This window comes from Anastrepha obliqua, chromosome 2 (assembly GCF_027943255.1).
Source record: "Anastrepha obliqua isolate idAnaObli1 chromosome 2, idAnaObli1_1.0, whole genome shotgun sequence".
Taxonomy (NCBI): domain Eukaryota; kingdom Metazoa; phylum Arthropoda; class Insecta; order Diptera; family Tephritidae; genus Anastrepha; species Anastrepha obliqua.
This window is the reverse complement of record NC_072893.1, coordinates 104,169,416-104,184,205: the sequence shown is the minus strand read 5'-3', so window position 1 is coordinate 104,184,205 and position 14,790 is coordinate 104,169,416. Positions and strand designations below refer to the sequence as shown.

The 14,790-nt window shown below is 33.8% G+C and overlaps 1 protein-coding gene across 5 annotated transcripts in view; it reads left to right on the top strand.

The window, feature by feature from the left end:
- LOC129239243 (acidic phospholipase A2 PA4) overlaps nt 1-14,790 on the top strand; it is an 85,568-nt gene that overhangs the window by 51,560 nt on the left and 19,218 nt on the right. The gene's annotated exons all lie outside the window — the stretch shown is intronic.

The window sequence follows — 14,790 nt, the reverse complement described above, 5'->3', positions numbered from 1 at the left end:
AATTTAAATAAAATAAAAGTAAAATGAAATAAAATAAAATGGGAAAGAAAAGAATTAAATAAGCTTAAATAAAATTAAATGGAAAAAAAATTAAATAAAATTAAGTAGAAAATGAATAAATAAATTTAATTAAATGAAAATGTAATGAAAGAAATTAAATTAAAAAATTAAAATAAAGTAATTATATCTTCCACTGGATTAGTGCCTAAGCATCTAATCAAAAATTTGAAGAAGTGTGACTGCCAACACCTTCTAGAAGACATGCAGAAGTCGACCATACTGGACACATGTGCAAGAGTTCGTAGATTTTTAAATATTTAAGCAATAGCAATCACATGGGCGTAGAAATTGGACTGCGCTCTACCAGAGCACAATACCTTGAAAATTTTATCCGGGATGTGTAAACTCCGGCAGTAGCCGAGATAAATTAAGCTCAAGTAAAAAAAAAAACTCAATAAAAAGAGATTAACTGAAATAAAACACAGTAAAATAATTTACTACCATTCGCAATGCACAGAGAGAACGTCGGTTCGAATCTCGGTGAAACACCAAAATTAAGAAAAACATTTTTCTAATAGCGGTCGCCCCTCGGCAGGCAATGGCAAAACTCCGAGTGTATTTCTGCCATGAAAAAGCTTCTCATATATTAAAAATATTTGCCGTTCGGAGTCGGCTTAAAACTGTAGGTCCCTCCATTTGTGGAACAACATCAAGACGCACACCACAAATAGGAGGAGGAACTCGGCCAAACACCCAAAAAGGGTGTACGCGCCAATTATATATATGGGGCATTCTTCGCCAACCGGACACCCCCATCTGCCCAGAACAGTTTTTATAAAAAAAATTTTTCCCTATGCCGAAATAAAAGCTTATGTCATGTACTTTAATTTGTCATGTTGCACTTTTTAAATATTCAAGATGGACGACGAATATTGACAAATATGTTGGAAAACACCAAAAAAAAATGAAGTAGTTTGTTAAGAAAAGTAGAGAGAGAGATTCTGGTGCAACGTTCGACTGTTTCATTAACAGCACTAGTTCTTGATGTATTTCACATGTCAAACGGTTCAGAAATAATTTGAACAAATTATAGAAAAGTCTAAACGAATAAACTATTAAAAATAAATCTGTCAAACAGTTCTTTTTAGAACTATTATCGCCTAAAAAATGTCGGGAAAATCGAGGAAGAGATCGATGCATTAATCCCTTTAGAAAAGTAGGTCCATCTTGAATATTTAAAAAGTGCCACATGACATAAGCTTTTATTTCGGCATAGGGAAAAATTTTTTTTATAAAAACTGTTCTGGGCAGATGGGGGTGTCCGGTTGGCGAAGAATGCCCCATATATATATATATATATATATATGGGGCATTCTTTCTGAACGTGAGACCCCCTGCCCCCAGAATAGATTTTGACGAAAAGAGGTCTATGAGGGCTTAAAATGTAGGTAATTATGTTTACTTTCGAAAGCAAAGTGGCACTTCTTGAAATTCAAAATGGCGGATCCAATATGGCGGATTCAATATGGCGCAATTTTGCAGTTCGTGCATCAGATTTATGCTATGAACTGATGATAAAAAATGTGATGAATAATCAGTGACCAATAAAAATAAATAATTAACTTGGAAATATGTAAAATTAAATCCAATGCAACAATTTTACTTAAAAATAAATAAAGAAAACACGAAATAGCATAAATCTGATGCACGAACTGCAAAATTGCGCCATATTGAATCCGCCATATTGGATCCGCCATTTTGAATTTCAGGAAGTGCCACTTTGCTTTCGAAAGTAAACATAATTACCTACATTTTAAGCCCTCATAGACCTCTTTTCGTCAAAATCTATTCTGGGGGCAGGGGGTCTCACGTTCAGAAAGAATGCCCCATATATAAAATAATTTATATGAAAAAAACCTAAAAAAATAAAAAGGAAATGAAATAGAATAAAATTAAAATAAATTAGTTCGGTAATATAAAATTAAAACAAATATACTATAAAATAGAATAAAAATAATTTTATTAAAAAATTAAATGAAGTAAACAAAAAATTAAATGAGATGAGTAATAAAATGTGGAATAATATTAAGTCAATTGAATTTAGATAAAATCGTATGAAAATAAGCATAAAATAAGATAATAAAATTAAAGAAAATGAAATGGAATTTCCTCCTTTTGTACTACCGTCCTGATCTTCTCGTGAAGCATTGGGACAGTGAAGATGAAATAATGATAAATAAATAAGTAAATAATAAATTAAATTAAATTAACTTTAATTTAAAAAATTAAAATAAAATAAAATTAATTCAGTTAAAATAAATGAAATGAAAACAAACGTCATGTATGACAATAACCGGAACAAAATAAAAATATAAAACAAAGTACATAAGACAAATGAGAATAAGAAAAAATTAAATAAAGTCAGATGTAATAATGATTACCAAATGAATAAATACATAATAAATTAAAATAAAATAAAATTTAAATTATAAATATTAAACATTTAATGAAACAAATAAAATAAAATAAAATTAAATCAAATTAAATTAAACAAAAAAAATTTAATAAAATAAAGTTTAATGGAATTGAGTAAAATTAAATTAAACTAAATAAAATAAATATAAAATCAAATGCAATACAATAAATTAAAATTAAACTAATTCCAATCAAAATAAATCTAATTGAATTGCAACGAATTACTAAAATATGGTGGAATACATAAAAGGCGGTACATAAAAAAGGCGGTAAAGCAAACTGTCAAAATTACAGAGGCATATCGCTACTGAACTCAGGGTGCAATGTCTTCACAAATTTATTATATAATATTTAAGGCTAAGCCAATATGCTGAAGTAATACTACGAGTAGATGTTGGCAATCATCAGCAGGCTTTAAAGCCAACTGGTCGACGATCGATCAGTGCTTCATAGTCATACAAACCTTTGAAAAACTATATGAATACGACATTGATATTCCCTGTCTATTTATCGATTATCAGCAGGCTGCGTTCAAAAAGCTGGAGGAAATAATATATCTAGCTGGACTGATAATCAATGCAGAAAAAACTAAATATATGGTCCGATCAAGATCAAACAGTGTATCCAATGATCTGGAGTGTGGGGCATACACATTCCAATGTGTAAATGAGTTCACCTACTTGGGCATTCCATTATCAGCCAACCAAGGCATGTCGATAGTAATCAATCACAGATTACGGGCAGCCAACAAAGCGAATAATGCTAATCTAAAATTGGTCAGATCTAAAACATTAAGAATGTATAAAGCACGGATACGACCTGTGCTGACATATAACTGTGAACTATGGGCGCTGAAAGCTAACGAGACAAAACAGCTAATATGCTTTGAAAGAAGAGTGCTCCGAAAGATCTATGGTCCGCTTAGACTGGCAGATAGCACTTATCACATTAGGCACTATGGCGAACTGGAATACATAGCTAAGAAAGAAACTATAAAAATATTTATTAAGTCCCAACGAGTTAGATGGCTGGGACATGTGGCTAGAATGCCAAGGGAGCGATCAACGAGAAAGGCGCTAGATCGTCCCCCAATTGGAGAAAGAAAAAGGGGACGCCCGAGGAAAAGGTGGCTAGAAAATGTGGAAGCTGATCTTAGAAAAATGCGTGTGCAATGTTGGAGGGAAGTGGCTGTAAATCGAGAACGATGGCAAGAAGATGTGAAGGAAGCAATGGTTCACCAAGGAATGTGACGCTAAGAAAAAAAAGAAGAATTGCAACAAATAAAATAAAATTAATTAAATAAAACAGAATAATAGTATCAAATAAAAATTAATTGTGATTAATTGATTTAAATAAGTCAATTTAAATACGGCGAAATATAAAAAAATATTAAATTAATTAATGTAAAATGAGAATGAGTAAATTAAAAGTACACTATATTTAAAAAAATTGTGTTCTAATTACGGTTGCCCCTCCGCAAGCAATAGCAAGCTCCCGAATGTATTTCTGCCTTGAAAACGCTCCTCATAAAAAATATCTGCCGTTCGGAGTCAGCTTACAACTGTAAGACCTCCATTTGTGGAACGACATCAAGACGCATGCCGACGAGGAGGAGCTCGGCTAAGCACCTAAGAGAAATGTACGCGCCAACTTTTTATTTATTTTTAAATAAAAAAATACACTAAGTATAAAATAAAATTATATAAAATAAAATAAAGTACAATTAAATTATTTAATTAGAATTAAAATAAACATCATTAAGTTGAAATAAAAAAGTAAATAAAATAAAATACAAAAACGTAATAAATAGAAATAAAATTTATTTATAATTCATTAATTTAATTTAGTTATATTAAATTAAATCATGTGAAAATAAAGTAAAACAAAATAAAATAACTAAGATCAATTCATATCAATTAAATTAAGTGAAATAAAAATAAATTGAATATAATGAAATGACTGTTCATTAGGGCGGGTCGATTTAAAAATCGCTCATTGCTCTGTGAAAATCGTATTTTAGGGATCAAAATAAGAAACTTTGCCGAAGGAACCATACCTCTAAAACGAATTCTGATGTCCCCCAATTTGGGTTTAACGAAAAATCCCACTTTGACCCATTTAGAGTGCTCCAATCGAGTCCAAATGTATGACAGACCCCCACTTTGGACGGCCGATCCACCCATACCAGTGGCACACCCCCTGGAACTCCCCTGGGGGGTTCCCCATACAATCATTTCAAAATATCACCATTTTTTGCCTTTACATGAGAAAAGAAACTAAAAAGTTCGACCCAAATTGGGGGACATCAGAATTCGTTTTAGAGGTATGGTTCACTTCGGCAAAGTTTCTTATTTTGATCCCTAGAATATGATTTTCACAGAGCAATGGGCGATTTTTTTGCCTCCCCACAAATCGACCCGGCCTACTGTTCATGCTGATTTTGTTGTGATTTTCGTTTTATATGTTTTTTTTCTTTTGGAGACCATATCACAGTAATTCTATTAAGCGGTTATATACAGTCAGAATTTTCAAAAAATCGTTTTCTTTTTCTTGATGTACATATATTTAAGAATACACACAGAAAATCCAATATCGCTCCGGTAAATATTTTCAAAGTTACACGCAAATTTGAGAAGGCGTTTCAGAGTGCTTTTATCCTATGTAAAGTGCTTTTCAAACTTTAATCGTATCGAACGTGTTCAGAAAATCTCTCTTCAATTTGTTTTGCGATCATTGAATTTTTCTGAGCCTACTCATGACTCTCGCTTGCTTCTCTTAAGACCTTAGAAGCTATTTAGATAAACTGTACTATCACTGTCCTTTTTGATTAATGTTTTTAATGGCTCATTAGATTGTACTTCTTTATTGGATCGTATCAATTTTAATATTCTGCAAAAAACCTACGTGTATTAACACCCTTTTTATGTTGCTAGTTGGAAGGCTGAGTACCCAGGTAATACAGTTAGTGAATTAAATAAGATTACGAGTTCTGCATCAATTAATTTTTTTGAGCGAAATATGAGTTTGTTAAAAATTTGAACTCTTACTTTCATAAGTTTTTGTAAATAATTTTTAGTGCTTTTAGTTATAAACTTTTTATTTGCTTATGGTTTGTAAGAAACTTGAAAGTTCGACTAAATTTATATGAATAAACTGGATGCGTACGAACAATAAATATTGCAAGAATTCTAAAATTTTTAATAAAAAAGTAAGCTCTATTATTGGATAACTTAAAGACAAACACACGCAGAATTTCATACCCTGTTTATTTTCTGCGTTTTTCTTCTCTAGCAATCGTAGGTCAGCGTGTCACAGCGCGTGTATTTGCAGTAGTTCCTCAGATCAATATCCGCTGCGAAAATAGTGAAAAAAAGAAATACAATGTGAAGACCAAAATAAACAAGACTGAGCTAAAATAGAAACGACAGGAGCTTTGTTCTGATAACTTCTAGTTTATTTATTCATAATATTCCCCTCTGGCCTCGATACACTGTTTTGCGCGATCTAAGAGCTTTTCGAAAGAGTGTTTTAGGTCATTGATCGGAATGTCCTTCAGGTTGTCGGTACAAGTCTTTTGGATGTCCTCTAGGGACTCGTTTTCCTTTCATAGCCAAATGCAATTTTTCGAATAGGTAGAAGTCACAGGGAGCCATATCAGGCAAATACCGTGAGTGATTGATGGTTAAAATGCGATTTCTAGTCAAAAAAACCGTCTCAACAGTGGATCGATGAGATGGTGCACCTTAGCACGAACTCCTTGTGGACAATTCCCATGCAATCGTAAAAACAAATGAGCATCGACTTGATTTTTGACTTCTCTAAACGCAATTTTTTGGGTGGTGGCTCGTCTGGGGCCATTCATTCGGCACTTTGACGCTTAGTTTCAGGTTCATGTTGTAAACACCACGTTTCATAATCAATTACAAAGTTGTAAAGGGAGTTCTCGTCTTTTCTCGCCTCTATAATGAGGTCTTTCGAATGTTGAATTCTGAGCAATTTTTGGTCCTCAGTTAACTTGTGGGGAATGAAATGTGCACAGACCTGAAAGAACGATGTTTTCGGTTAATTTTAGATAAATTTACGAACAATTTCGATGAAGTTTTCGATTATTACTGATTTTAAAGTTATGGGCCGCATGTTCATCGTCATTTATATCCTCACAACCATTTCTGAAACGTGGCACGAAATAGACAATCATCGTCATAAACTTTTTTCATGAATTTGAATGTTTCGGTGAACATTTTACCGATTTTAAAACAAAATTTGATATTAGCTCTTTGTTCGAAACTCATTTTTGTACCGATGACACAAACATACTGACACTTTAGACGCAATAACTTCGCTTCCACTGAACCGAATGTCACCATGCTTTCACTGAAAGTCACTTAGGGATATAACTTCCAACGCACTAACTCATTAAAAAGATGGCGCCATCAAAAACATTTTTATGATGCCAGTCTTGTTTATTTTGGGCTTCACCTTGTATAGCAAACTTTTTTCTAATAGATGCTAGTCTCCAGGTATATTTTCGTCATAATCATAAAAACCTAATTTTCCATTTGAAGATGAGGTTATGAGATTTCCCAGTTACGAAAATGAGTGATATGTGAATACAGTTCTTAATCATGGTGAAATAAATTAAAAAAACTGTTTTTTTTTTAAGAAAAAGACTATAAACTACTCGAATTTCTAATAGAGTATTTTAATATAAAAAAATCTTATTTTATAATATAAATTTCAATTAAAAGTTTTAAATTTATTAATTAAACATTTTTAGTTTTTTTTATTTAAAATTACTAAAATTAAAATTCGATATGGTTTTTATTATATGTTTGTATGTATTTAACACATTACATTACTCACAAATATTTGCAGTGAAATCTTCGTAATTACTACGCATAATTTAAATTTAGTTGCCTGCAGCTGAAGAAGCTTTAAAGGCAAAATAATGACCAATTAAAAAACCAGTTATCATTTAAGTTGGTTTTAGCGAATTTCAATGCCACTGCCGGCAACGTGGTGCGGTTACTTTTAGTGTTCTTTTATTGCTTCAAATACTTCGAGTACCACTAAAAATGTGAAAGGTGTTGAAGGCAAGAAGCGATTGAGGTTATTATGCTGAGAAAGATAAATTAATTAAATTTAATGAGCTGTAGAAGTACGAAAGTGTGTGCAAAAAGATATACAATACATTTTTGTATATCCTTCTAATTTATTTATTTATACACATTTTTTTCTTCAGATTACTTTTTAGAGCTTTACAACATTTTTTAGTCACTCTTTGCTTAATTTATACGCAGTATTCTTTAAGACTTTTTAAAAATCTTTAGACATACTGTTTTATATGTATTCATAAAAGAGTACGAAATGAATTTGAATTTCCAGTGTCTCTGTGTAATTGCAGCGCATAACTTTTGGCTGAGAGTGAAATTGAAAAATAGTCAAAAAAAGAATTACATCAAGCGAAGAAACTACAAAAATTTTGCAAAATATGCCATATAAATCACAGTGAAATTTCAATAGCTTGAAGTGATTTAGCTAGTTGTGTTCCTCTTTCATCCATACAAACCTCTGGGTGCACATTTTCTTAAGTGACTATTCACTTCTCCGTAGCAAGTGTAATCCTTTTTGGACTTTATTTGATTCGGTCACTTGCTGCCACATTGGACATTCCTTCGAATGAGGAGGAGGAGGAGGAGACTATACAACACCCTCCCTGCCACTGTCTGGCACTGTTTGGGTGAAGAGCTCAAATGTTCGTAGACATTTATTAAAGGAAGGACTGAAGATCTCAGTTGCATTATTACCCATCAGGAATCTCGGTAATTTTTTTTTGGTACAAAAATGGTTTTAGAAATCCCTCTGCGGCCTTGGAGCCTCAGAACGTTTCCTTAGTGACGACCCTAGTCTATCACAGAATAAGCCATCGGTGCTTTTGTGCTTAATACAAAAACAACTTACAATATTGACGTGATAACGTCTTATAATTGATTTAACAGGCTGCACGCACGAAAAAATGTGTCGTTACCTTGCTCATTAGTGTTACCTTGCTCATTGCCGTTACCTTGCTCATATGTCGTTACCTTGCTCATTGCCGTTACCTTGAATGAACTGCAAGCGAAAGCGCGGACCGAACGACAAAGCAAACGAACGGCAACGTTCGACATCTTGCTCTCTCCTACTTAAGTGAGCGTATATGTGTATGTATATGCGCATATGTACATATATAAATTCACGTATTTGTATTTGCATATGCCTTCTTATTGATTATTATTAATTTGATTTACATGAAGAATTTAAAATAAAACCAAGTTTGTTAATAATACCTGTTGTTTTAATGTTATTATTATTTTTTGACGTGATAACGTCTTATAATTCTATGTAGCCGGCTGCACGCACCAAAAAATGCGTCGTTATCTTGCTCATGCGTCGTTACCTTGCTTGAACAGCATGCTATGTTATGTTATGTTATGTTATGTTATGTTATGTTATGTTATGTTATGTTATGTTATGTTATGTTATGTTATGTTATGTTAAAGTATATTATGTTATGTTAATGTTAACTCATTCTCTATATCCATACAAAATATCTATCAAACAAATAAAATTAAAATTTTCTTTTGAAAAATGCAACCATTCAATTAGTATTTTCTTATGACGTTATCACGTTAAACTATCGTCAGTAAACCGACTTTACAGACAACCTCTTTTTTTTTAATTACTTTTGTTTTGTTAGAAGAAGTAAATTTAATTTCAATTCTTTTGTCAAGTATTTGGCCGATATTTCCCTCCAATAAATAGTATACGCCTTGACATGATTCCACCTGATTTGTTTTTATTTTAATTTTTTTTTGTTTTTTAAGCCGCTTCTGACCGGCAGCTAGTTTTTATGAGAAGTTTTTCGATGACAGAAATATACAGGATGGATTAGCTTTGCCTGCCTAGGCGTGACCACTATAAGAAATTACTTTTTCTATCATTTAAGTTGAAAGTTCTTAGTCGCTTTCGTCCGCGCAGCATGCTGAATGGGAATCTTATACAAAACCTCCAGGATTAGTTGTGAAGTGTAGCTGCAGTCAAATGACTTAGTTTTCTGGTCGTGGTATTTTCCTGAATGCCAAGCTTAAATGGAAGAGGCATGCTGACGCAACTTTGTCTAAAGCACGAAAGGCTCTTATGATCTCCAAAAGTCTTGCAGGAAAATCCTGGGACTGCAGCTCCAGAATCCTGAGATGGATGTACATCACGGTAATAAGACCAATAATATTATATGAAGCGGGTGGTTGGGTATCGAGAGCCGCTCTCTCGACAGTACGGACAACACTAACTAAGCTTCAGCACTTACCACGCGTGTACATCTCGGGGGCGATGCGGACCTGCCCTAAAGCTGCGATGGAGTGCTGCTCGAGTTGACACCGCTGGGTATAGTTATTCAGTAATCAGCTAAGCGTACCCTGTTGAATATTAATAGGGAAGGTTTCGGCAGAGGAAAATGAAAACACGGAATTGCTGACTCTGCAGCCCCCATTTACCAAGCTACTCAAGAGATGCTATTACCAAAGTCATCAGATTCAAACAAAAGTTCAGCATTGAACTGAATTGAACGACAAGGTAAATTGGAGTACACCATCATCTGAAAGGAAACTCCAGAAGTGTAGCCTGCACTGGTGCACAGATAGCTTGAAGACATCAGAAGGCATAGGCGCTAGAATAATAGCTCCGCAACCAAGCGTTTTATGCCGATGGGTAATTTTCCAAGCACCTTCAATGCGGAGGTATATGCCGTCTATCTGTGTATAGAGATAAACTTAGGCAGGAATTTCCGGAATGAGCGAATTGCCATTCTGAGCGACAGTCAGGCGGCACTCAAGGCACTGTCATCCTGGTAAATTAAGTCCTCGGTGATCCTTGAGAGTATTGAGAAACTGCATCCGTTAGGAACGCACTATCACATTTGGCTAATTTAGATCCCAGGACATAAGGGTATAACTAGGGGGTACGCCCAAAAGAGGTTTAGAAAATTCATAACTCCCCCCAAGAATAAACTGAGAAGGCTCACAGCCATTCTGCAACCAATTCCAGAAGACTCCAATGTCCTTCTCCTTGAATGCAGCGCTATAGCGCGGAGAATCTTGAGACATCTCGGGTAATTGCAGCCAGTAAAAAGGCACATACGCTCAATCCAACCCAGCTCTATCATGAATTTAATAAAGGGTGATTTTTTAAGAGCTATAGAAAAGTTTTTGAAAAAAAACACACGTAAAATTCAGAAAAAGGCATGTCATTTTTATTTCAATCGATAGTACAATCCATATAATTTAATGTTTGAAGATTATTTCATGCAAATGTTGACCGCGAATGTGCTTCAAATGGTCCATCCGCTTAGTCCAATTTTGGCATACTCTTTCCAATGTTTCGGCCGTTATCTCACATATAAATGCTTTGATGTTGTCTTCCAATGCGTTTATTGAAGCAGGCTTGTCTGAATAGACATGAGCTTTAACATAGCCCCATAAAAAATAATCTAAAGGTGTTATATCGCACGATCTGGGTGGCCAATTGACAGGTCCCAAACGTGAAATAAACTGTTCACCGAACTCGCCTCTCAACAAGTCCATTGTTACGCATGCTGTGTGGCATGTGGCACCGTCTTGCTAAAAACACATGTCATGCAAGTCAAGCTCTTGCATTTTGGGCAAATAAAAGTTGGATTTCACGGTAGCGCTCACCACTCACAGTTACGTTACGATTCGCAGCATTTTTGAAGAAGTGCGGTCCTATGATACCTCCAGCCCATAAACAGCACCAAACTGTGACCTTTTCTGGATACATTGGTAGCTCTTGCAATTCTTCTGGCTGATCTTCACTCCAAAATCGACAATTCTGCTTATTTACGTACCCAGAGCCTCGTCGCTGAACACAATTTTTCGATAAAAAAGTGGATCTTCGACCAACTTTCCAAGAGCCCATTCATCAAAAATTCTGCATTGCGGTAGGTCGTTCGGCTTCAATTCTTACACCAGCTGTATTTTGAAAGGCTTCACACCTAAATCCTTTCGCAAAATTTTCCACGTTGTTGAGTAACAGAGGCCCAATTGCTGCGAACGGCGACGAATCGATAATTGATGGTCATCATTAACACTGGCCGATACAGCTGCGATATTTTCTTCAGTTCGCACTCTACGTAAGCGTGTTGGTGGTTTGATGTCCAATAATGTAAATTTGGTTCTATATTTAGTCACAATAGCTCGAATAGCCGCTTCAGTGGTCGATTAAACTGGCTATAAAATGGAAGAAGCGCGCGATAAACTTTTTTAACAGAACACGCATTTTTATAATAAAATTCAATGACTTGCAAGCATTGTTCGTTTGTAAGACGATTCATGGTTAAATTATAGACCAAACTGAAGATGTTTGACAATGAAATGAAATACGAAACGTACATCAGCTGTTTAAACCAACTGTTTAAAAAGATAATAGCTAAAAAATCGCCCGTTATGAGAACTGGGTCTGGATGAGATACTGTGACGAGTAGAGAACACAAAAGGCCATGACGTCGAAGTGCAAACATCAAGTCAATATATGTCTCTACTTTTCTGGTTCTGGTGTAACGCATCCCATCTAAAAAACGAGCGCATTGCCGATATATGGGCCCCTACAGCTGTTAAATGAACTGTCACTTTCCCGCAAAAGAAGCAAAGAGATTTCCAAAATGGCAATTTTTAGATCTTAGGATTCGCTGATCACGAAATTCAGGTCAAATTTAAATATTTATTCCTAACAGCTGTCAAATGAACTGTCACTTTCTCTAAAGAAAAAAATAATTTCCCAAAAGTGGCAATTATTAGGTTTTAGAATTTCAGGTCAAATTTAAGTTTTTATTGTTGTTAGCTGTCAAATAAACTGTCACTTTCTGTAAAAGCAAAAAAAGAGATTCCCAAAAGTGACAATTACTAGATTTTAGAATTCCCTGACCACGAATTTCAGGTCAAATTTATGCTTTATTTTTTTGGTATGTATTTGGTAATGTAGGGCAAAATAACTTAGACTCCTTATATGCGGGTATTCTTAAAGTTTTCTATGAAAAAAAGCACTAAATGTGTGAAATTTTCAGTTTACCCTCCACTGTGCGCCGTTTCATCCTAAGAGAAGGTTAAGTTTTACTCTCTAAAACACTTCCATGTAAACTAAATACATATAAAAAATGTAGTGCAGATATTATGAACCCTTTACAACGTTTCGTTGGTGGAATTTTGTTATTTTCAAAAAACAATAAATAAATAGAAAAACAGTAAAAGGAAAATAAAAAAATATTTGGATTTTATTGTAAGGTTTAATGAGCTTGAAATTAAATATGTGGTAGCCATAAGTATTTAATTTTTTTTAGTTTTTCTAAGACAAATCTTCTTAAGTAAGCCGCTTAATGTGTTAACACCCGCTTAGCAGCCTCAAGATTTGTGTGAGCGTTGAAATTGTTGAGCAGCAGTAAATAGATCACGTACGTAAGTGAACTTGACTCAATTGCTATTGTAAATCGATTAAAATTTTGTTTTTCGTAATAAAAAGTGTCATAAGGAAGTAATTCACTTGTCTACATACTTTGGGCATGGCATTCCCTCATATAAACCGACTTTTACACGTTCGTACTGCATTGTAAAAATGTCATTAAAAGCCGAATAAAGTAAAGCAGGCAATTATGTACAATAAACGACCTACAGACAAAACAATAAACCTAAAACTTTTACCGCCCTCGTCGTCAAAAAACAAACAAACATTAAGACCGATGTAAAATCATATGAAAGAGCAATCAAAAATAAAATAACTGTGACGTCCAACGTATAGGCCAATAAATTAATTAGTAAGTGGAAATAAATATGTATTTAAAACAAAGCCACAAATTCACAAATGCGGTCAATAGTCGACGCCACAACAAACGAACCAAAACCGAACGGTCAATGGACTTGAAAAAGAGCTATTGACCCTGAACCGGAACAGTGCAAAACAGCTAGCCTAAATATTGACCTTTTTTCTGAAAAAAGAAAAAGATAAAGGCAAAAAAACATACACACGCACACACGATCAAATGATCGAATGGTCAACCCACACTTTGAAAGCAATTTCGCTGCGCCATGGTGTGGATGATGATGTGAACGAATAAACAACCAGCGTAGTTTGTTGGAGTTTGTTGTTGTATTTCAAGTTTAGCTGTGGCCAGGCATGCGATAATAGTTAAAAAGCGGGCGTATCAATAAGTCTCTAAAGTGCGAAATGCGGTAAACTAAAAAACGTTTTCTCCACCAACATACAGTCCACGACAAATGATAAGTTAAATTAAGTTAAGTTAAATTATTAAGTTATTAGCTTATTGAGTTAAGTTAAGCTAAATTATTAAGTTAAGTTAAATTAAATTATTAAGTTACGTTAAGTTAATTTGGCTTATTGAGTTAAGTTAAGTTAAATTAGTTTATGGAGTTAAGTTAAATTATTAAGTTACGTTAAGTTAGTTTGGCTTATTGAGTTAAGTTAAGTTAAATTAGCTTATGGAGTTAAGTTAAATTATTAAGTTACGTAAAGTTAATTTAGCTTATGGAGTTAATTTAAATTATTAAGTTGCGTAAAGTTAATTTAGCTTATGAAGTTAAGTTAAATTATTAAGTTACGTAAAGTTAATTTAGCTTATGGGGTTAAGTTAAATTATTAAGTTAAGTTATTGAGTTAAGTTAAGTTAAATTATTAAGTTACGTTAAGTTATTTAGCTTATTGAGTTACGTTAAGTTATTTAGCTTATTGAGTTAAGTTAAGTTAAATTATCAAGTTACGTTGAGTTAATTTAGCTTATTTAGTTAAGTTAAATTATTAAGTTAAGTGAAAGTAAATGGGTTGGTGCGTGACTAACATTCGGATTTCAGAGAGAGAACGTTGGTGTTGGTTCGAATCTCGGTGAAAGCACAAAATGCAGGAAAAATTTTTTCTAATAGCGGTCGCCCCTCGGCAGGCAATGGCAAACCTCCGAGTGTATTTCTGCCATGAAAAAGCTCCTCATAAAAATATGTGCCGTTCGGAATCGGCTTGAACTGTAGGCCCCTCCATTTGTGGAACAACATCAAGACGCACACCACAAATAGGAGGAGGAGCTTAGGCCAAACACGCAAAAAGGGTGTAAGCGCCAATTATATATATATATATATATATATATATATATATAAGTGAAATTAAATTATTAAGTTATGTTAAGTTAATTTAGCTTATTGAGTTAAGTTAATTCAAATTATTAAGTTACGTTGAGTTAATTTAGCTTATTGAGTTAATTTAAGT